This window comes from Leptidea sinapis, chromosome 2 (assembly GCF_905404315.1).
Source record: "Leptidea sinapis chromosome 2, ilLepSina1.1, whole genome shotgun sequence".
NCBI lineage: Eukaryota > Metazoa > Arthropoda > Insecta > Lepidoptera > Pieridae > Leptidea > Leptidea sinapis.
In genome coordinates, this window is record NC_066266.1 from 16,088,428 (window position 1) to 16,112,116 (window position 23,689).

Below are 23,689 nucleotides of genomic sequence, written 5' to 3' on the forward strand. Positions count from 1 at the left end.
TGACAAGAAAGTAATGCCCACGATATGTTGCAAGCGTACGATTGTTGTGGGGGTTACATTTGCATCACCAGTTTGAGCTGCGCCTTGCGACACGCCTGCGTCCCCCTGCCCGATCTAATGTGTTCTACAGCGGCCTTCTCCTGGCCAAGCTATCATCATTTCTGTATTATTTTATGCAACGTGTGTTTTCCGAATATAGGTTTACGAGATATTTTCTTTATAGATGATATTTCACAGAAAAACACGATCGGCATCACGAGTATTTGAGCAGATTTGCATTACTGCGATAAATTGTTTGAGCTTCTAATGATTGTACCCTAGACTTGAGTGCAATATTCTGTCGGTGAATATACCTACGCTATATAGGTAGTACGCCAGCTTGTGGGCCTATGTTGTATTGTCTCGATCTGTCTATCTCGAAACTTAACTTACTTGGAACCACTTTGGCAACACTGATTTCCGGAGTGCTGGGAGGACTTTAATATATGTCAATACAAATTGCCAAAGAATTAATTTTGAAAAAATATTTCATTACCTTTATGACTTATATTATAATAAAGTCGACGAACATATAATTATTGTTACGGAGAAGTAACTGTGTCGGAGATGGTATTCCAGAGTTTACAGGCGCAGGACTATTTATTGATTTATGATTTTAGTGGAAAGTGGAATGGATGACCTCCGGTACCCAAACCTAAAATCCTCTCTCAAATTTGTCATTAAAGTACAAGACATAATAATGCTTTAGGTGTATATCAAGTCTAAACCTATCAGCTCGTAATATCAATGTTGCGTTTGGAGAGTGGACTGCTAATGAACGCACCGTGCAATTTTGGTTTAACCCGTTCGTGATGTTACATTGATTTGAAGAACAAACCACGTGGAAGACCGCCCACAGACCACAGGTGAATAAAAATGAATTGAAAGAGATGATGGAAGCCGATCGGAGCCAAACCACTCAGGAATTAGCAACGCGTGTTGAAACTTGAGTTGCCTTGTTGATTCGATACAGAAATGAAGGAATATTGGATCGAATTATGTATTCGCCAGATCTTGATACAACAGACTGCCATCTTTTCGTGATTTGAACAATTTTCTACGTGATAAAAAGTTAGATGGCAGCAATGTACAGATAATAACTGTAATTATTTTGGTTCAATATATATGTTAAATTAAAAAAAACAAATTTCAATTTTTTTGTACAAATCGGGAATTTCATTCTTTAACCCATTATATGTCTGTAAGTAAGTAAATGAAATTAGAATGATGAGAGTTGAACAAAGCATACAAGATTTTATGACGATACGTCACTTGAACGGTTAGTTGTAGTATATTATTATATTATTACGGTGGTGGGTTCGAGTCTCGCATCGTTCATAAAATTTCGTTTTCAAATTTTGTGTATAAATCCTATAAGTGAGGGCTATCACTTTAAACAACATAAGAAATTGTTAAAAATTAAAAGTTGACAGTGTTTGAATCACTCAATGTGGAACAGAAAACAAAGATTGTCAAAAGATCACAAACTGCATTTTTAATTAGTATGCATTAAGTTATGGGTGGTTTATTTACCAAGAAGACACAATGATTATCGAATTATGTTAAGTATAGAATCATTCACTATTATTAGTATTTATATTAATATCATATTTATTGAACAAAAATATGATGAACAGAACCTTGGACATCATTTGAAATTAATTCAATGTCGGCAAACAGTTTGACAACCTTCATTGAACGCAGACGGAGCCTTCGTTGTCGTATGCTATAACCGTTCACTTGAACACTGCAGTGTCTGCCTGAAACTATTTGTTATATTTGCATATTTCAAACTTTACTACTACTACTTTTAATAGTTTAGAATCTCAATAAAACTAACTAAAAATAACAAATATAAAATACAACAGACATTATTGCTATTATTCTCTCTGCCTCCATCTTTTCGTTATAAAAGACATCAACGCACTCGCAGTTATACGTTTAGTAGTTTCATGCGAAATCTAAATGATCCATAGGTATATGTCTATGTCTGTTGGTGGTTGTCTACGAATATAGATGCGAAACAAATGTCCAAGTGGTAAATTAAAGACAAGTCTTAGCGGAATTAACACACAAAAAGAAACTCATAATTATGGATTTGCTACAGAGACTATGTGTAAAATACAAGCGGGCAATTGATTGTATGATCGGCTCGGAATTCCAAATCCGGTCAGTAACATCTTGTTTCTTTTGTTTCAGCGAAAACGGAAACGCAAAAACCCGAGTCGCGACATTTTTTGTCGAGCGATAGGTCGCTATTGACGCGACGCGAACAGTTCGTCCGTTGCTTCATTACATTTATCATTTATTCTCGAAATCTAACAAGCGCGGGTTCATTGAACAACAGTCTATTGCTTAAATACATTTAACACTTCCACAAGGTAAATCTTTTTGACATTTTGTATTTGAGTTCTGGTGGCATAATATAAAAGAGATCCGCCTTCAATCATATAGGAAAAAATATTTAAATATATTTTAGTTGACAACCATCGAACTCAACGTTAATAGTATAAGCTAAAGTTAACAATTTATTACATAAAAAGTAAATAAAATATTATGACTGTGACGGATTGTCATGTCAATTCAGCACTGTCTTAAAGTATTCATATATCGCTACTCCTTATTTTATATACTATAGTCAATCTAAAGTTAATTGTGACTTATAAAGTTGACGCAATTAAGGCACAGTGTTATATAGCTTTTAAGCATTATTATCTATAAAATTTTAACTTAATGCTTACCTTTCTCAATTTTTTTTAATTAATCTGTGGTTAACGGTGCTGGTGGCACATTTAGTATTACCTTAGACAACCTGTATATCCGAGTGGTTAGCGATTCTACATACTATGCTAGAGGTCCCGGGTTCGAATCCCGGTAGATGCAAGCATTTATATGATGAATATGGATGTTTAACATCCATGACTCGGAAACAAACATCCTCAAACAAACATCATATGTATTTATGTATGTTTAAGAAAGTATATTGTATTAAATATATCGTTGTCTTGCAACCCATAACACAGGCTATATATGCTTAATTTGGGGCAAGATAATTTGCGTAAAAAGTAGGTCAATATTATATTATTAAACCTTATAATGTACTTTAGTTAGTAAGATCTAATATATCACTGTTTGTTTACCCCAATAAATAAAATAAAAATAAGCAAGACTTTGTATTTTTATTGTAATTTAAATAAATTTTGAATAAATTGAAATTGGTTTGACAATTAAATACAGACAGTTATTTAAACGAGAACATCAACATAAGTTAAAGCTTAAGATTTACGAATCAGCAGAATTAGCTTTAGTGTGAAAACTTTCGTATGTTTTATGATACAAATTAATATGAAATATATTGTATTAATTTAGCTAGAGCTTTATAACATAGTAACTAAAATAACTCTATTGTTTAATATCCATCAGATTTTTTGCTTTGGTTTGATTTTATCGATCCATTTAGATATGAACCGACGGAAATGAGCATGTTTTAAATTCTGTCAATTAAGTGTCAAGTTTTATAAAAACAAGTTTAGGTTACAGGATCCCACAAGAGTTCAGGTCTGGTATCAATATTATTTAAACCAATAATATTTGTAACACTAATAATATATTGAAACAAGACTCAACTATTACGCGCTCTCGTAATAGTTGAGTCTTGTTTCATATTACTCGTCGAGGCCGCTGCTAGCTATAAGTAAGTGTTCATGAGTGTTTTGGAAATATGTTAATTTATTTGAGGATTAATTGATGACCCCGAATCTATAGGGACGTAATCAATCCATTTAATAATGACAGATAGTGTCTTTGCTACGCGAGGCTATTTTATACAGACTATAATATATATATATATATATTTATAGTCATCTATCTTAACTTCACGATTGGTCGTAATAAGTCTGTAGATAGATTGTTAGCGCTACAAAGAGCTTTACATTTCATTTTTAGGTACAAGTTTGGAAAGGATGTAGTGTGACGGCGACCTCTAGGTACTCCTTGGTACCAAGCTGATGTTCACACAAGCCTGTTCCACCGTCCAAAACTTTACTGAGAAGACTTTTTAGCTTAAAATCTCCTTTGGAGCGGTTTGATATTGAGTATAATTTTGTATTCTTGTACACACCTACTGTCATCTTGTAAATAATTAAGAACCTGCTGAGTGAATAAACAAAGAACTTGCACAAAAATCTACCACATTCTTGATCACTTTGCCATCAAACTTATTGACAAAGAATTTTATTAAATTATACTACTCGTAGTTGCATAAATTTAATATATTAATAGTATAAGATGTTAAGCATCACAAGTAAGTAAATACTTGAGTTATATAATAATAAATAGTCAACAAAAAACAACAAGTGTATTGCATATTATTTAATGAGTTGAGGTTTAAATAATAATAAGTTATTAAGTCAGCTGGTGAAAGGAAACGAGTCGTTGGAAAACAGGTAATATTTTGTAAGTTCGGTCTAAATGTGTTAGTGATTGCGAACACCGACCTTGCGGGTTGCGCGCCGCTCCGCGAGTATACACAAATATAATGATCTTATAATTATTGTATTTGTTATTGATGCTGGTATTATTGCACTACTCGTTCGTGGTAGTGAAGTTGGGCGGAGGTTCCACGGGTTCAACACCACCACCGACTCCTACAAGGTAGTAATGTAATTACCGCTGCCCACATACTCTTTATAAGAGCCAACAGGTCGCCCTGTTACAATAAAATAGCCGCCACTCTTAAAAAGTGGAGCTAGTCCGACATATAATTAGTTACAACAAAGCTGAAGGAATAGGAATTCCCTACCAAATACATTGCTCAAAAGCTATACTAACAACTAGATATTTGAGTGCCACACAAACACACTGAAATAAACAGTGATTGAAAGGACATTGTACGTTATGAGCTTGTACCGTGGTTCGAATCTCAGCTGTCAACTGGTGATACTAAAGCAAGTAGCTGGGAGTTGAATTGATCAATAGAAGGGGTGTGGTCTTCCACCACGATCGTGCTAGATCACACACATCTCTACCCATTCATGGAAAAATTAAGAGAGGCTGGGAGGTATTGAGTCATCCGCTATATAGCCCTCATTAACCTTCACATCTCTGCCTGTTTAGATGTCTTGAGAATTGTTTAGACAATGTCAGATTAACATCAAGAGAGAGTCCTCTCTTGATCCAAATCCACTGGTAGCGGTTTTTTGATCAGTAGTCTCGGGATCATGTCACTATCTACAGAATGACAAAAAGTGATCGAACAAATCGGCATAAATATGTTGTAAGTAAATGTAATGAACTTTGAAAAAAAAAATTTAACATTTCATATAAATTGCGTAATAACTTTTCCTCGACCTATATATACATAAAAGAAGATTGCCGCCTACTGAAAGCTAATTTGATATTAGTGCAACAGTTGATGTAAAGTAATAATCGAGCATATTTTGTAATAATATCATAACGTGACATAACCGGAGCGTGGTGAGTGTGGTGGCTGACCTCGCCGCTACCACCGACATATTAATATGATAATTTATTACTTAATAATACCCTCAATGTTTATTACTTAATATTAAACTCGATCAGATGTATGCCTTCACACGCCATTTGCCAGTCACCGAGTACAAAAAGTTTTAGCTCAGATCTGAATGTAATTAAGTGATAACGAATACTCAATGTGTCCGACCTGTATCCCGGCCCTCATATGTGACCGCACAGTAACTCTAACATTGGTCCTCAGCCTTCCGCCACTCCACCACAACACGATACGGTGCTGGCTATCGTGGGGCCGCGTAGCGTGTTAAAACTTAATGAACAATTTGTTAAGATAATTAACAAAAGATAATTTGCACAATATAATCTGTCGGACACATAAACAAACTCAGTATAACATTGGAGCCGTTAGTTGAGTTATTATCGCAGTAATATATTGTAATATGTGAGTTATGCTATATTGCGATAGATTACCGGCGGGGAAATGCGAGCGGCGCGGCGTTGTGTGTGGCGGGGAAAGTGCTGATGACGTAATGCGCCCGCGCCGGTGACGTAACGGAAGTAACGCGCAACCTTCTGTATTGATGTGATCCACTCGTGTAACACTAACACCGATCACCAGCCTTTCTGTTCTGATAATATTAAACCGACTTCCTTCATATTAACATAACGGATCATCAAGTCTATATTCTTGACTATATACAATGTACTTATAGTTAATCTTGTAGATAAGTAATTTGTCATTGTGTTCGTATGACGTTAGCGGTTAGTAAGATATAATAGCGACAACTGATGAGTAACGACCACCGCGGAACATTGAGATGTTTAGTTGAACCGCGTGGCTTAGCATTTGGTTTAGTTTCACGTGCAAAAGTTCAAGTTAATGACTATGACGCTCCGGTTGGGGGAAATATTAACAACACAATCAGATTTGAGATGTTAGATCTACAACGGCAGCACGTTGGCTGACGAGAGAGATCTGAGAGCTGAGAGCACAGCTCTTACCAGGCAGCGCATCTAAACAATGTTCCACTTTGCATGCAAATTATATGATAATTAAGTTGTAATTCTCGACAGTAATTATACCTAGAATGGAAAATGTGTACGTCGCATAATCGTGACGTCAACTGCGGAACCCGACAGACACTTAGCTAGTTTTCAGTGAGGTGTCATAGATCCGGAAAATGATAAACCTCAAACACTTAGTTATTTCAATAACAGCAGTTCTCGCTCCACGCACCACACGTGCCGTATGTCAACAGCGTGACGTCCCGGTGTTGGAGGGCGGCCGTCCTCGCGAGGAGACGCGACTCAAGGTTGAGGTCGCCGCCTCCGTGTGTGTTATTGTGTGAGGTGCTTCACTGAACACTGTCCACTACACGACGCGGTGACGTCACTAGCAGTACAAGGAACAGTGTGGACTCATATTATTATTATGACGTACATAATTCATAAAACTCACTGACAATAGTTGATATTGACAATACCCAATCACCACATATACTCGACTACACTCGCAAAAATACGAACAAGCGCTGCTTGAGGTAACTTGTGTCATCACGATTATTGGTGATAAACTTATGTGAAAAATTATTAAATTTTTAATGGAATCTTTACAAAAGTGATGATAATGAAGTGGGTAAGTCGAATCGTTGATGTCTGGATTCTCAAGATGTTGTAAACATGAGGCTCAGGAATGAAAACCTTACATCCAGGTTTTGACCGGAGTGACACAGTGTTATGTATGTCCTGACGGTCGCAAGTACCAAAAGAGATATTTTGTGAAGTGAAAACATTTTGGGCCCACCGAGCAATTATTGATGAGAACTGAATGAGACGGAGGACATGACGCTTGTTGGGGTGGAGGGAGAACAAACAGACCAGAGACATGTATATAGTTATATATGTTATATTGTTAATGTAATTACATTATGAGTGTAGAACTTGTTCTTGACTAGTTGTATGTGACGTTATGAGCCACACTTGGATCATGTTTTAACTTGTAACCTTGCCTGCGTCGGCGGCGGGCTGGTTGCACAAACTCATTACAGCCGCGTGATTGATAGGTTTTCACTTGCATTGTCGGTGGCTCCTTGACTGAAACATTTAACACAAAGCGCGGTATTGTGTCCGACGTCTCGCCCCTATTGTGTCCAAGTGTGTGCACATCAAGTTAGTTAATTCGCTTTTAGTTCACGAGCACTCGTCTAATGCTATTTCGAATTTTTTGGAAAACTTACAACTTACAACAATCTAATCAATTTGTTATTTTTAAAGTGATATCTCTCACTTCTGGGATCATTTACACAAATTAAATTAAACTCTCAGGTTGTGGCCTTATTTTTTGATGCACGGTCGCGGGTTCATATACTTAATATGTGTTACAACAAACCAACAACTTTCCGCCTTTTATATAAGTAAAAATTTTTATGTTTATGAATCTATGATTAAGTTTAGGTTTTTGAAGTTTTGATCAATATTATAAGCCCTTTTTGGTTTTAAAGAAGCTTATCGAGAATTTGTATAGACAACGTATCATTTGGTGAAAGAAACTAATTGAAGAAATGACCGGTTATGTACCTACCTCGTTTTAGATAATATAATATATTATGTACCTTTAAGTTTTAGTACCTTTGTCATTAGTTTAAGTACCTTTATCATTATTTTTGTCAAAGTTTTCTCACATTGTGTATTAGTTAAAAGTTGAATAGGCATTAAATAAAGGAATTCGGTATAAAATAAAAAAAGTTATAAAAATTTATATTTTTTGTTTAATTTCTAATTATATTAAAAACTTTTTTGATGATTTGAACGATTTGATTAATGCCGACTTGTTTGAAAATAATAACTTCAGCATTAAAATTGAAAATGTTATAAACAACAACAAAAATTAATAGAATGCAAAAATAGATCAAACAATCTGAACACTTATTGTTAGTTATAGCACAATATTTTATTATTGTTTCAAGGAAAACGTCTTTTTTTTCTGTGAAATTATACATTTATTAATACAGTCGTTTTTAATTTGTGTGTTTTTATATGGATATCAGTCAGAATGACCTTCATTAGCTACGGATTATATACCAGAGTAATACAATGCTTCTGCCAGAGATAATCGCTACCGCTGATAACTTTATGGACCATTACTTGAAGCTTTCGGTAAGTAGCCCGCTAGTTTTGAGAAGTAACAGAAAAGTAAAAGAAGAAGTAACTATATTTTTAAGTGATCGCTGTTGTTCTGACAGCTATTAACATAATTATAAGTGTCCGCGACATGGTTGTGAGGGCTATGTTCATTTCCTTACATGGCATATTTTTCTTTCGGAAAGTGATTTCTTTGAATTATTTGCTCCATCGCTTTGAACAACTTTTTACATCTACTTATCCATAGAGGAATTGATTGTTCCTAATAGTAAATAATCGATGACAAAATATCTACTTGCCAGGAGATCTTCAACAAGTACAACCTTGTGTTTGTCATTTAAAGGCGTCTGAGCAAGTCGGTTCTGTAGCACCATCCGGCTTCCGAAGGGGGAAGGAAACCAGATCCTAAGGTAGAGCTGAGCCATCGAGGCCTTCTGTATGAATAGGCGAACGCGACCGCCCAGATGAGGCAACGCGCCGCTCGCCGCGAGTGACGCAACAATTATTAAAGAGGAAACGCTTGTTAATTTGCTCGAGAGATGCAAATACTGGCCGGTTGAGCAACGTCTGCATCGGCCGTACGACACGAGAGAGAACGACCGTTATATTTGAGCTCGATACGATCAATGCAATATTAAATGGTTTATGCGCAAACTTACAATTCCAATTCCACGACCCTCTCACCTATAACGATGTCTATGATTTGAGACCAGTGAAGAAGCTGGTTTTCACTAGGAAAAACTCTCGAGTAGTTTCGAGCGTCGAGCCTCTATGACCCTTGACATCATACACCAGAAGATCACAAGCCAATTGGTTATTGACGAAAATATACGTTATACTATCGACCACTGATACGCTGGTGATAGGTAGAGCCTCCTAGGTAGCCCAGAAGCTGTTGATGGTATATTGCAATCAAAGGTTATGTAAAACAGGTAAGTTATGGTTTTTACGAAACTCAATGATAAACTAGAATTCAGCTTTCAGGTCACGCTGTAGTGGTAGGTGTTCTCTTGCAACACCTGTCACTGTAAGTTTTTTTTGGGATCGGTTGGACAAAAACTAAACCTACCCTATCAGTAAGGCCAAAATTCAAGTATTAAATGCTTGAAATTCGCTAATGCAAGTAGAAAACATGTTGAAGGAAAAGATTTTCATCCAGCTGCCAACTAAACCAAAGAAAACCTCTCAAAACGGCGAACTTATAATACTTGAAGGCAGGGATCAAACTCTGTTTCTAACAACGTAATACACTCGACTGTGTGACTTTTTCCAAGATCAAAAGTCGAGTTCAGGGCTAAAGTAGTACTCATACGATCAGGCTTCTCTTCTATTGTTGGGCTATAAGTCAGCAAGAAAGTTTTTCCATAATATGCAGAGAAAGAAGAGTAGAATTTTAAGTAACTAGTCCAGCACCTGAACTGTTAGTTATCTTTGTATCACGGCTGTCTGATGAATCTGACAGACCTTGGTATGAAACTAGCCCATGACACAAACACTGGAGTCACGGGAACGGAAAGTAACAGAATAAGGAACGAGTATTGTACATGATATATATAAAATATTAAATAAATAATGAACTGCGTCACAAGTTCACAGGAGCTGAACAGAACACGGAGAACACACTCTCGGTAAACATATAATAATAATAATTCGTTTCGTTTGTAAACGTTTACATTGTAATTTACTGTAACGTTTACATGCTAATTTGTTCAATGCGGATGATGGTTTAAGTATACTGAGATTATATTTATTATAAATACATATTATATAATACATAATATACGCGGGTCATATGGAAATGTTCTTGCTATTTGAAATGCAATTATTTAAATAATAAGTATAGTATTTGAAAATGGAACACTCCGAAAGTATTTTAGTTTATGTGTTCGTCATTTGTTACACATTATGGCGTCGTTTTGAACATTGCCACTGAAATGAATTTAATTCAACAAATATTTTTGCCCAGATTTTTTCTTTCGCTGTGACTTAAGTGATAAAGTTCCATCTCGTGTCTCCGTTTATTATTAGTTCAGAAACTTCTGACGCGGACGTGGTCATCTTTTATATCGTAGCGCTCGCACCTTGGCCCGCGACTGCTATCGGGGTATAAACTACAACAACACTAATAACTTAAGTATGTTGGTATGAGCCAAGTGCAAAAGATTTTGCTTGAACACCTAAATAAGGAAGCTTTACACTTGGTGTGTTATACACATTACATATCGGCAGAATGGATCTTTTTTTTTGAAGATTTGCATACGAAGGTTAAGAAAGTCTGGTTGCCAATTTTTCGGAAAATCCTGATATTAAACTACAGTAATGCTGGAAAACCAAAGAACAGTTTCTGCAGATTGGGTGTAAATACTTGCCTGACTAAAAGTATTGTCAACTAAAACAATGCGTCCTCACATTCTGACAAGGTAACGAATTAATTTTTGAAGGTCTTAAACGATGACATATCCAACATGTAGTCCGGACTTGACATGCACTTCACGATTTTTTTTTCCGAAAGTTAAACATACGCCATTAGATTTACAAGCCCTGAAGAAACGATGATTGCATTCCAAGACGTCCCACAGGAAGACTGGAACAATTGCTTTAAACAATGGATCCAAATAATGCAAAAGTATATCTAGTGAAGGAATATACTTTGAAAAACAATAAATAAACCATAAACACAATATGTAGCGTAACATATAGTTGATATATAACTCAGACACTTGTCGTATGACGTCGGTAGTTGAAAGTAAATCATTCGTCCTTGTTATATTTATATTATCATGAAATTGATTATGTACGGCTGACTATATAAAATCCGGTACAAATAATACGATATTTAAGAACTAGATTTATACCAAAATAAAGTCAAGGCCTACATTAGTTACATAGAAGTACACTAAATCTCAACTTGCTGCCTCGTTGACAATATATAGCATATTGGTACAAACATTTTTGTATCCAACATTATTAATGCTATCGAGAGCATACATCAATGAAATTATTCTCAGTGAAACTCAATCAAATCAGATGGATGGTTGGTAGATGGTGTGACCGTGTGACGAGAGGTGTGACGTCACTCACTAGGTTATCAATAGCAGCCTAATGGAGAGCCGCTCCAGCGCTAGCTACGTAATTATTTGAACTGTGTTAATTTAACATATGTTACTGACACCGACATTCACACTATGATACACTCACATACACAGAGAGAGGACAGTCAGAAGGAGTCAGGTCAAAAAGTTCTTCGGAATTTTTCCCGTGATGGCCAAAACACGCACACTGAGGAAGCAACACCTCGCAGAGTTCCTACTGGATCCTGAAGGAATTGGACCGGTGGGAAACGTCAGCTACGTACTTGTGACAAAATAAATAACACTCTGTTAAAGAGTATCAGAATCGTTCAATATCAATAAGCTATAATTCAATAAAATATGAACAGAGAATGTGATCTTTACGTAAATTAAGTTCAGCAGCTTCTTCTGAAGAAAGGATTGCGTTTGTTATAGATATTATAGCCATATCCATAGTGTTATGTTGTATGGCATTTTCATATGAGATTGGAGACTGATGTTATGACCGTGTCCGGCCGATCTATTTACTACAATCTCCAATAGACATATTATTTTTTTTTAAACAAGTACAAGCTAAGCACACGAATCAATTGTAAGCTTACAAGTTACAGTGCTCCATAAAAATGGCGAAACCTTCACTTGTAACATTTCTTTTTTTCATTTTACGGTAAATTACCCATAACCGTAACTGGGTTGTAGCTACAATAACTAAATTAAAATCATTTATTAAACGCAGACTCATGTCGAAGGCTTATTACGACATTAATGATTACGCGAAGGACATTACGGAATGGAACTATAAGTATCATGCTTGTTGTATCTTACTTAAGGTTTGACATCTCAGTTTCTCTATTAGATTACATTATATATGTTTCTTTGGGTATTGTTTTAAATTTTATTTTTTTGTGTGAAATTTTGTGAATAATTGAATGTATATTATTGTTTAATATTTGATGTTTGATGTTAACGAGTCATGTTATAATTTATATATTAATGTAATAATAAAAATTTTCACCAGTGGGAGGCTCCTATGCACAGGATGCCGGCTAGATTATGGGTACCACCCACAACGGCACCTATTTCTGCCGTGATGCAGTAATGTGTAAGCATTACTTTGTTTCGGTCTGCAGGGCGCCGACACTCGTGCAATTACTGGGCAAATTAGACTTAACATCTTATGTCTCAAGGAGACGAGCGCAATTGTGGTGGCGCTCAGAATTTTTTGTTTTTCAAGAATCCTGAGTGGCCCTGCATTGTAATGGGGCGTATCAGTTACCATAACTGAATGTCCTGCTCGTCTCGTCCCTTTTCATTCAAAAAATAAATTTTGATTTTTGATTAGGACCGATAAATAACGCGGACAAAGGGGCTAAGCTCAAATGCGAAAGGCAGTGAAGAGACCGGGAGCCGGAAAGGAAGAAACTAACTCGTTATTGGTAAATAAATTTTGAAATAAGTTTAATGTACAATATTTATTTCAATATTATTTTTTTGAAACCTGAATTATGTTATTATGTCGCATTAGCCTGTGCGTGTGTGTTTATGGTTATTCATAATATATCAACAAATACATTTGTAACAATCTGCAGAACTCACGAATCACTGAACGTTACTTTGTAGTGGTTTATTTGAGCGTTATTTCTGTTGTGGCCGCGGATGCCATTGCGGGTGGAGTAACAGTAAGTATTATGTATCGGCGTGTGTCGGTCTGTCTGTGTGTGTGAATGTTGTAACGCCGCGGGTTATGCAAGAGGCCGGCGTTTGTTTCTATAATCGAAGTTTAATCGAGTATCGCGTTCACGTAGAAAGGTGCCGCTTACGTAACTCGGAACTGAGTCAGTGAGGCGAGCTGTGTCGCGCGTGACGTCACCGGGACCACTCTACGTAGAGGTGGCGCGGTGCGGCCAGGTGGCCTGGTGGCGAGGTGGAGGTGTCTCGCAATGATTGCGGCGGGTCGCGCAACATTCCTCGCTTTCCACTCGAGTGTCGAATCGAGAATGAATCGATCGTTTGTGCGCGAAATATCCTTGACCTCCGAGTCGATATCCGTCGCGCTCGTTACCCGATTCAACTAATAATTAAACTTTTCAAATATTACTTCATTAATCACTCGAAATATAATGTTGTAATATTATGATATAAAATGTAAATTGCCCGGGAAAATGTAGTTACGATCCCGCAGTGACCTTGATCTCTGATACGTGTGACCTCTGACAGTGAGCTCACATACATACGCGACACGCACACGTTAAACATTATCCAGCTTAAAAAATATAAAATATTCAGAGAGGTACCTAGATAGCTAATTAAGCTGTGAGAGTTAATCGATGTGCATGACAATATAACCTTCAGTGTTTTTATTAAAACTAAACACAATCAATAGTTTCCACGGCTCTATAATTAGATGTCGCATGGCGATCTACACCAGCGACGGGAATTAGGTATAATTTTGTTCTTATAATGAAAATCTTTAATTCCCGACACGTGGACGCCGATTGAAACCTCGTGAAAGTGAAAGCAGTGTACAGGATCGCAATCAAACGATTGTATCGTTCCCGACTGTTGACACTGGTGCCGGGAACGCGAACCTATAGATAGGCAATAGCCATGCGGCTACCACGTCTCTCCGTTTGTCCTGCCTTAAAACTAAAGCAATCAAATCAGTAATCTACATTATAATATTTACAAGCCTGTTGGCTTGATGGCCAGCACCGACCAAGCTCTGTCCTTACCCCGCACGCTGGTAGCTCACAGGATGAGGTGAATGGAACAGCTTCAGCCCGGCAGGAGTAGCAGCCCGTGGTCTGCGGTAAATGATGGCTGAGTGGTACAGGTTGGGGTCAGAGATTGGTCGGTGGGTGCTGTGTGTTGGTACGTACCGGACGGCTGACGGCACGTGGCTGGCGCGGGACGCGTGCGGTCGTGGTGAGCGCGGGACACGGAATGAACCACGGCCGGCGCACGCGCCTGTGCACACCTGCAGGCCGCCCTCCCCCTCCCCCCTCCCCCCGACCACCGACCACCGCGCCTCGCCACGCCGCGGCCGTAGCCCCGCCGTAGCCGACCTCCACGTAGCTGCTACATGAACTTTGTCCTAAAATATACATAAAGCAGCATTGACTACCGCGCGATCATAAAGAAAATAAAACGCAAATACAAATTCAAAGGACAAAGTTAATATTTTTTATTCAATCAGGTTCATAAAAAACACCTTTTAATGCACTACCACCGATTTGGAAAGCAACTAATATTGAGAAGAATTGGTTACAAAATCAAGACCATCCAACAATCATAATATTTAGACGATCGTGGGCAAAGGGTTCCCGAGTTCGAGTCTCAGTAGGTTCAAATATTTGTATTATGAATATTAATGTTTATGTATTAAATATGCATAAATATGTTTATTGTAATAAAAATACCATTGTTAGAGCGCCATGGCTATGCGTAAAATGCCTAATTTGGGGCTAGACAATATGTGTTAAGAACTATGTTAATAATTAACAATATTATACAAGTAAGTAGTGGTGTTATCAAGTGCAGAGTTATGCATTATATAATATACATGACATTATTACGTAGGTCTCACTAAAAGTTTTGCGTAACTTAAAAAAACAACATGTTATACCCAAAATATTATGTTTATTGCGTTTCAAAATACTCTCCTTTACATTTTAAACATATTTTCGGAATTGGTAAAAGTGAAAACTCTCATCAAATCTTTGATTTTGGGGAAAATACAGAAATCACAGTGTGATAGGTCGGGGCTATATGCAGAATGGATAACGAGTTGTACTTTTTCATGTGTGAAGAAGAGTTGTCATGATGTATGAGAATGCTCCTTTTAAAAACGGTAACCAAATGGTAGAATACCACTAAGCATTAACCCTCTTTCGATCTTCAATTAGAACCATTCCATTCGAGCCCGCTTCTGCTCCGCTGTCAGTTCATGAGGGATCCAACGACAACAAATTTTCCAAACTTTCAATTCTTAGTATAAAATTTTCTGAATTTGGTTCATACCAATCCCCAATAGTCCTCGAATTGTCTCATAGGTAATTCGCGGATTTTCTTCAATTGGCCGCTTAACAGTAGCCACATTATTTTCGTTGACTGCAGTTGAAGGTAGCCCTTCATGAAATTTGTCATGTAAAGAATCCCGACCTCTCTCAAATTCAGCAAACCATTGCCTCACGGTGCTCAAGCAAGGTGCTTCTCTTTCAACAGAATTTTGAAGACCAGCGGAGAGAGAGAACTTTTAAAACCATAAAAACTCATCGCTTTAAAATCTTCTCGACTTAATTCCATTTTCTTTGTGTGCGTAAAACTTTGATGTGTGATAAAAAACAATTGACAAATGATTTCACGCCAATTGTTTCAAATCAATTTAAATCAAATCGACTTTAAGTGTGCCTCATGTATAATAAGATCATGCCAAATCCGCGTCGGTACATTCAATATTGAATGTGGTGTTCATGTGTAATTTTTAATGTTTGTTTCAATAACTTTATTCACAAACTAAAACGTTAAGTTTTAATAACAGACATATCACGTAGAATGCATTCAATGGTTTGTCTCTGTATATAATCATCATTTGAGCAGCAAGTGGTCCTGCTACTGTACACAACCATGTATGGAAACTTTTTTGCTCATATATCTTATAAAAACTTTGTTGGAGCGCACTTTATTAAATGCAGTGTGGTAACTTTTTAAATGTAACATTTACATCATCTCAAGTTATAACATACATTCTGAATTAAGGAGATAAAATTGGCTCTGAAAAAGCATTAATAGATTACTATTACAATACTGCCAGTTATATTTACATTACTTAGACGCTACTTAGATCACTTCGACTGTCTCGGTAACAGCAGCGTGTGGAACTCTCCAGTATTGTGGTCTGTGAGGACATTCGAGTAGTCTAGTGTTGCCGGCTGCTGCTCCAAGTTGGTGAGTATTAGGTCGGACAGGACAGAGGTCGCCTGCACGCGCCTGTGAGATCCTCAGTCTGTTGTGTCATTGTTGATTGCACATGGGGTATTATTGATGATTGTACTCATCACTGAGGATATGTATGCGTGGGATAGAATTTTCTATTCACTTTATGGTATAAAATGAAATATATAAATGTGTGAGTAACTTGAAATTGTTTCTGTCAAAGAAAGTAGCCACGTGACAGCCTACTGCCATCAGGCTTGTAAGGGAAGCTGCTGTCACTCGCCCACCACCCGGGTGTTGTCACCTGTAAGCAGCAACCACAGCGGCGCGCTGCAGCGGTGTGACGTCATATATCACACGCACACAAGTGTGTCACAAAGGGTGACTTCGACATTTCGGCGGTCGGCTTCGCCAACCTTTCACCATTTACCTCACGAGTTAAATTATTTCTTGTTATTACTTGAAAGGTCGTGAAATATCGCTCAAGGTTGATCGCAATTATTGTTACAATCACAAAATGCTCCGCAAGTGTCAATGCTGCCAGCAGCTGGCCGCTAACGAACGAAAGACGAAGGAGGTTCCGTATACCATTAACTAAACCTGACAGATACGCGATGAGACTCGCTGGACATTCGTTGCATATAAACAAGCCCCGAAACAAAAGTAGTACCGGTCATGTGCGAGCTAGACTCTCTCGTAGAGGGTTTCGTATTATTATTATAAGATCACAAATCTGTTTAAGCTTATGCCAATGAAGCCCTTTCATACGAATACTTGACACGGTTAACTCAATTTAAACTTGTTATGCAAGGAACGGCGACCATGTTTTTAATTAACTAAATACAAATGAATAGTTTTCAGACTTTTCCTTATACCTTAGTTATACCTGTATGCGGATATTTCCAAGTCGGGATCGGACGTTGGCTATGGAATCTACGGGGAATTTGACAAAAGTGTCAAATTAGGAAAACTTGCCTCCGTTTTCCAAGCAAAGGTATGCCATAATAGAATTTTGGTCTGAGATTAATCTAAGAAATGAAAAATGAATAATTCTGATGTCTGAATGTAGGTCTGAGAATCGGCCAACATCTTTTTTTCATACCCCTAAATGATAAGGATGACCCACCCCTAAATATTTTTGTGAAAAGTGAAACTACTTTGCGCGCTCGAGGGCAATTTTTTACGGATGAAACGCAATAGAGCGTCATGAAAATGTGGGACATTTTTGTTCAAGGACTTTTGAAGGAGGAAACGTTGGACACGATGAAGCGATTGAGGAAGAGTATTTCTTCCCTACTAGCCTTGTACCGTGCAGGTTTAGCGCGCGGCCGCTAGTAATTAGAACATCTTCCCTACTAGCCATGTATCGTGCAGGTTTTTTTTTAAATCCAAGATGGCCGCTGCATAATGATTACAACAATATGGATATCGAATCGGAGCTTATCGAGGATGCAGAGAACGAATTTGCGATCATTTTTGAAATCCAAGATGGCCGCCGCGTAAATTTATGATATTGGGATGGAACACCTGACGGTGTATGATACAATGTGTTGTTACCTTAGGATTCTTATTTTACTAACGTCGCTAGACCGGAGCGTGATCCCAACATTGCGAGACATATCGTGTGCATGAGGTCCATACCATTTGAAGTTGCTTTCAGTTCTCGTGAAATCAATAATTCTTCACAACGTGCAGCGTGCACGTATCGTATCGCCTGCGAAATTTGAAACCGGTTCGCGGTCCGCGGACCATAATATTCTGACTCTTACGCAGTATTTATCCAAGAAGGGGATTGAGACCGATTGAGATAGAGTGAGAAAGGGCGAATGTAGCATGAAGCACATGGCACCGCTAGTAAGTAAAACAACTTCGCTACTAGCGCATTATCATGCAGGATTAGCGCGCGGCCGTGAGTAAGTAGAACACCTATTTGGTCAAAAATAAATGTGTGATTTCTATACAAAAAAAAGCCAGAAGGTTTTAAACACAAGGTACCCAAATAGACTCATAATTCCCTTCTGTAGAACTGCATCTTTAAGTAGAAATTGTTACAGCATGTCTATGAAAATATATAATAAATTGCCTAATGAATTGAAAGATTTACTTTTCACAGTTTTTAAAAGAAGACTCCATCTATGGTTAATTTTTTATGAATTAGAATTTTTTAATGGAATAGGAGGACAAACGAGCGTACGGGTCAACTGTTGTTAAGTGATCACCGCCGCCCACACTCTCTTGCAACACCAGAGGAATCACAGGAGCGTTGCCAGCCTTTAAGGAAGGTGTACGCCCTTTTTTTTGAAGGTACCCATGTCGTATTGTCCCGGAAACACCGCACAAGGAAGTTCATTCCACAGCTTTGTAGTACGTGGAAGAAAGCTCCTTGTAAACCGCACTGTGGAGGACCGCCACACATCCAGATGGTGAGAATGATATCCTAACTTGTGGCGTGTCGTGCGAAGGTGGAATTCGGCGGCAGGAATTAGGTTAAACAGCTCTTCGGAACACTCCCTGTGATAAATGCGGTAGAAGACACACAATGAAGCGACGTCTCTACGCAACGCCAAGTGATCCAGCCGTTCACAGAGTACTGGGTCCCCGACAATTCGAGCTGCTCTGCGTTGCAAGCGGTCAAATGGATCGAGCTGATACTGGGGTGCGCCAGACCAGAGATGACAGCAATACTCCATGTGTGGCTGGACCTGCGCTTTGTACAGCGCTAGAATGTGGGCCGGCTTGAAGTATTGCCATGCTCTATTAATGACGCCCAGTTTCTTTGAAGCCATTTTGGGTTTGCCCTTCAGATGGCCACAGAATTGGCAATCGCTCGAGATTTCGAGACCCATTATTCCGATACTAGGCGAGGCTTTTAGGGAAGTGTTATCGAAGAGCGGTGATACGACAAATGGGGTTTTTTTAGTGGTAAACGCGCAAACTTGAGTCTTCTGGGGGTTAAATTGGACAAGGTTCAATTTACCCCATTCCACGACCTCCTCAAAAGAGGACTCGATAGAAGACACAAGTTTCTCCCGGCACTGGTTGACGATTTCCCGAGAGAGAACTGCATGGCCCGTGTATACAGCATCACCAGTGCTGTCATCTGCATAGCAATGAATGTTGGGGGTGTCCAACATATCATTGATATGCAGAAGATACAGCGTAGGAGATAGCACACAGCCTTGGGGCACTCCAGCATTCACGGGCTTCGGGTTCGAGCAATGTCCGTCGACAACGACCTGTATGTTGCGCCCAGTGAGGAAGCTGGAAGTCCACTTGCATAAACTCTCGGGAAGCCCAAATGATGGAAGTTTTGTGAGGAGTGCCTTGTGGCATACACGATCAAAGGCCTTCGCCATATCCAGGCTTAACTGCCAGGCCTTCCCCCTTGCTTTCAATAGCCGCTGCCCATCTATGTGTTAGGTATTCCAGAAGATCGCCAGTCGACCGACTATGGCGAAAACCGTACTGCCGGTCGTTGATCAACTGGTGACCCTCAAGGTATACCAAGAGCTGGTGGTTAATTATGCTCTCCATGATTTTGGAGAGTAGGGAGGTAATAGCAATAGGCCTGTAGTTTGCCGGATCCAAACTGTCTCCTTTTTTTTGGATCGGATGGACAAGGGCTGACTTCCATGAGTCAAGGACTACTTTTTGAATAAGAGTGCCGGAATAAACGCGTTAGCACCGGCGACAACTCAGGGGCACACGTTCTAAGTACGATTGGAGAAATGCCATCCAGCCCGCTCGACTTCCTGACGTCCAACAAAAACAGAGCTCGCCGAACAGTTTTCTGCCTGAACTGTACTTCAGGCATGGAGCTCTGACACCGCTGGATGGTCGGCGGTGTTTTTCCGTTGTCGTCAAGAGTCGAATTGGAGGCAAAAAGAGTGCACAGGAGATCGGCTTTCTCTTTGGCCGTATGGGCCAGGGTGTCATTCCTCATGTGCAACTTATTAGCTAAAGCTAATCCGAGTAGCTATAGGCCTATTTACTTATTTATTTATTAAGTACAACCACATTTCACATAATATCCTTACAAACTAGTTTTATGCATACAGGGTAACGTGCCTGATATGTACAACAATTACGGTGTACATAGCTAAACACTTGAAAAATACTAATACTAAGTGACATTAAATTTTACAATAACTATTAACAATAATATAAACTAAATTCTTAAATGCTCCCATATTTTTCGTTTAAAATTATATAAAGAGTCATGAAACACATTCAACTCAATGCGACCATTTATTAAATTGTACTTTTCAAGAATGCGCTTGACCGTGGACTGTAAGCCTAGATTCAATCTACACGGTGGGGTATAGAAAATTTTAGATAACTTAGCTCTCGGATATTGAAAGGGACCTTAATTGCAATACGATTGAGCAGGTACTCACAATTTACGTTTCGAATAATTGTGCTATGGAGAAAACATAGGTCATACATCAATCTCCTGTCCTTCAGTTTGATCATGTTAAACTCAGCCAGTCGTTCCTCATAGAGTTGTCGATGCGAGAAACCATGAGAACTGAATGCTAAGTGACGCGTAAATGATCTCTGAATACTCTCAACTCGTTGTGATTCGTTTGCATAAAAAGGACACCATGCAACACTTGCATATTCGAGATGGCTACGAACTAGAGAGTTGTAGAGTATAATTTTAGTTTTGGGGAATTTGAATCCTTGGGTGTTTCTTTTAAGAAAACCCCACATCGGTGCTTTAGTGGTACAATGGTATATATGAGAAGTGAAGTTCAGCTTGTTATCTATAATAACGCCTAAATCTCTAATTTCTTTGACTTCCTCTAATTCAGCTCCACCAATCTCGTACCGATAGACAAGTGGATTTTTCTTTCTAGTGTACCTCACCAAAAAACACTTCTTCAAGTTGAGAGTCATAAGGTTAGCGTCACAACACTTTCTTATCTCGTCGAGGTCAATCTGAAGTAAGGTGCAGTCGTCGTGAGATTCGACTGGGCGTAAAACTTTAAGATCATCGGCGAATTCCTATGCCTTGCAATGATTGATGTTATTTGTTATATCATTTATAAAAATGGAAGAAAGTAAGGGCCCCAGATGGGAACCTTGAGGCACACCAGATGTTGCAAGATATGTCTGAGAATTATGTACGTCAACGAAAACGCACTGAGGTCGATTCTGCAAATAGGACTCAAACCATTTCAGCAGCGAACTCTCGATGCCGTGATGATTTAATTTAGAGACAGGTAGCGTATGGTTCACTTATGGCGCTGCTGAAGTCGGTGTAAATTGCATTAACCTGAGAGCCATGATCTATTTCATCTGACAGCTCCGAGACAAATGGAATTAAATTAGTCAAAGTAGAGCAGCCTGGTCTAAAACCATGTGATGATGTACGCTAATTTGGTCATTAATAAATTTACAAATCGAGGAATACACAGCTAATTCAAATAATTTTGAACAGGACGATAAGATTGAAATTGGCCGGTAATTTTTAACTTCTTCGCGATTTCCTTTTTTTAAAATTATGGTATAGGTATATATAATTAGGTATGATTCTAGCTTTTTTCCACTCATCAGGAAAGATGCCAGATTTAATTGAGTCCTTAAATATTAGAGTTAACGTTAACGCTAAGGCTGGACAACATCGTTTTATAAACATGGAAGGTATTGAGTGCGGTGAAAAATGCGCTTAGGTACGTGTGTATCAATTACGGTATTCAAGATCTTATAGAATGCGACGACCTTTTCCTTTACATCAATACAGTCAGAAAATTTATTAATCCACTCAACACTCTGTAATTCCTTGGTAATGTGATCGTAAGCACCTCTATAAAAGTTATACGTAAGTTGTTTCTTGGGTCTTAAATAGACTATCTTAGAGGTAAAGTTAGAAGCAAACCCGGGTGATTAGAGTAGCTCTTGGTGAGGTGGTTCATGACCCCGATACATATGGTGAGTTACAAATTATTAAATCTAGAAGTCGATCATTGCTATTCTTAATATAATTAACTTGACACAAATCGTTTGATGTCATAAAATCTATCAAAGAATGTCCTAAAGATACATTGAAATTGGAAGACTTCATGTAAGAACAATTATCAACTGGAGTCCAGTTAATAAATCCAAGTTTGAAATCTCCCGAGATAAGAAAGTCATCGGCTAAATGTGAAACATCGTCGACACTCTGCAAAAAAGAGTTCAATGTGTCGCTTTTTACTGGAGGAGGTAAGTAGACTAAACATATGGAAAGATTTTTTACTGTATATTTAACTTTCATCTTTAATGAAACCCACAGATTTTCAACTTCACTTTCCCAGCACTGCATTCTGACTGAAGGAATATCACGTGACACAGCCAATAGGACTCCTCCTCCATCTTTTTTTGTTTGAGCTGAGCATACTCGATCTCTACGATAGATAGTATACGAGTATCTGTCATCAAATAATTCCGCGTTAGATATTTTATCGTTAAGCCAAGTTTCAGTAAAGGCAATTACTTTAAAATTACTGGTTATTACATTTCTCAAAAGTTCATTAGTTTTAGTTCTTAGGCCTTGTACATTCTGATAATATATATCAAGCATTTTGAAATTATTTCTACCATCAAATTCACGACTTATGTATGAAATATAGAAATAATTCGATACAAAGTTTTAACCTATTGCCTTAATACTATCTAAACTTTATATCTGTAGGGCCTGTTGAGTTTCGTCTTTACGGACGTAGATTCGGCCATTACGGACCCACACAAATTTGTATGACATCTCTTTAGCCTTTTTCCGTGCCCAAGTGTTGAGAACCAAGCATTGAGATCGTAGTTTAACAATAACTGCTCTAGGCCGATTATTTTCACGGGATAACTTAGCTAATCCTTTAGTCCACGTCATGTAATCGTTTCACTCCACTCACACTCACACACGGACTGACATACACCACTTACTCAATCACAAATACACTCCACAAACAGACACAAACACAAACATACATGCACACAAACATTTACACTACTTACATACATACAAACATACATAC

General features: G+C 38.2%; 1 protein-coding gene across 2 annotated transcripts in view; it reads right to left on the reverse strand.

Annotated features, from left to right (window-relative positions):
• Positions 1-14,679, reverse strand: part of LOC126977275 (uncharacterized) — a 37,445-nt gene extending 22,766 nt beyond the window's left edge. For both annotated transcript variants that reach the window (XM_050826045.1, XM_050826036.1), the window contains exon 1: positions 14,621-14,679. The gene's annotated coding sequence lies outside the window, so the exon portion shown is untranslated. The remainder of the gene's footprint in view (positions 1-14,620) is intronic.
• Between the last annotated feature and the right edge of the window lie 9,010 nt (positions 14,680-23,689).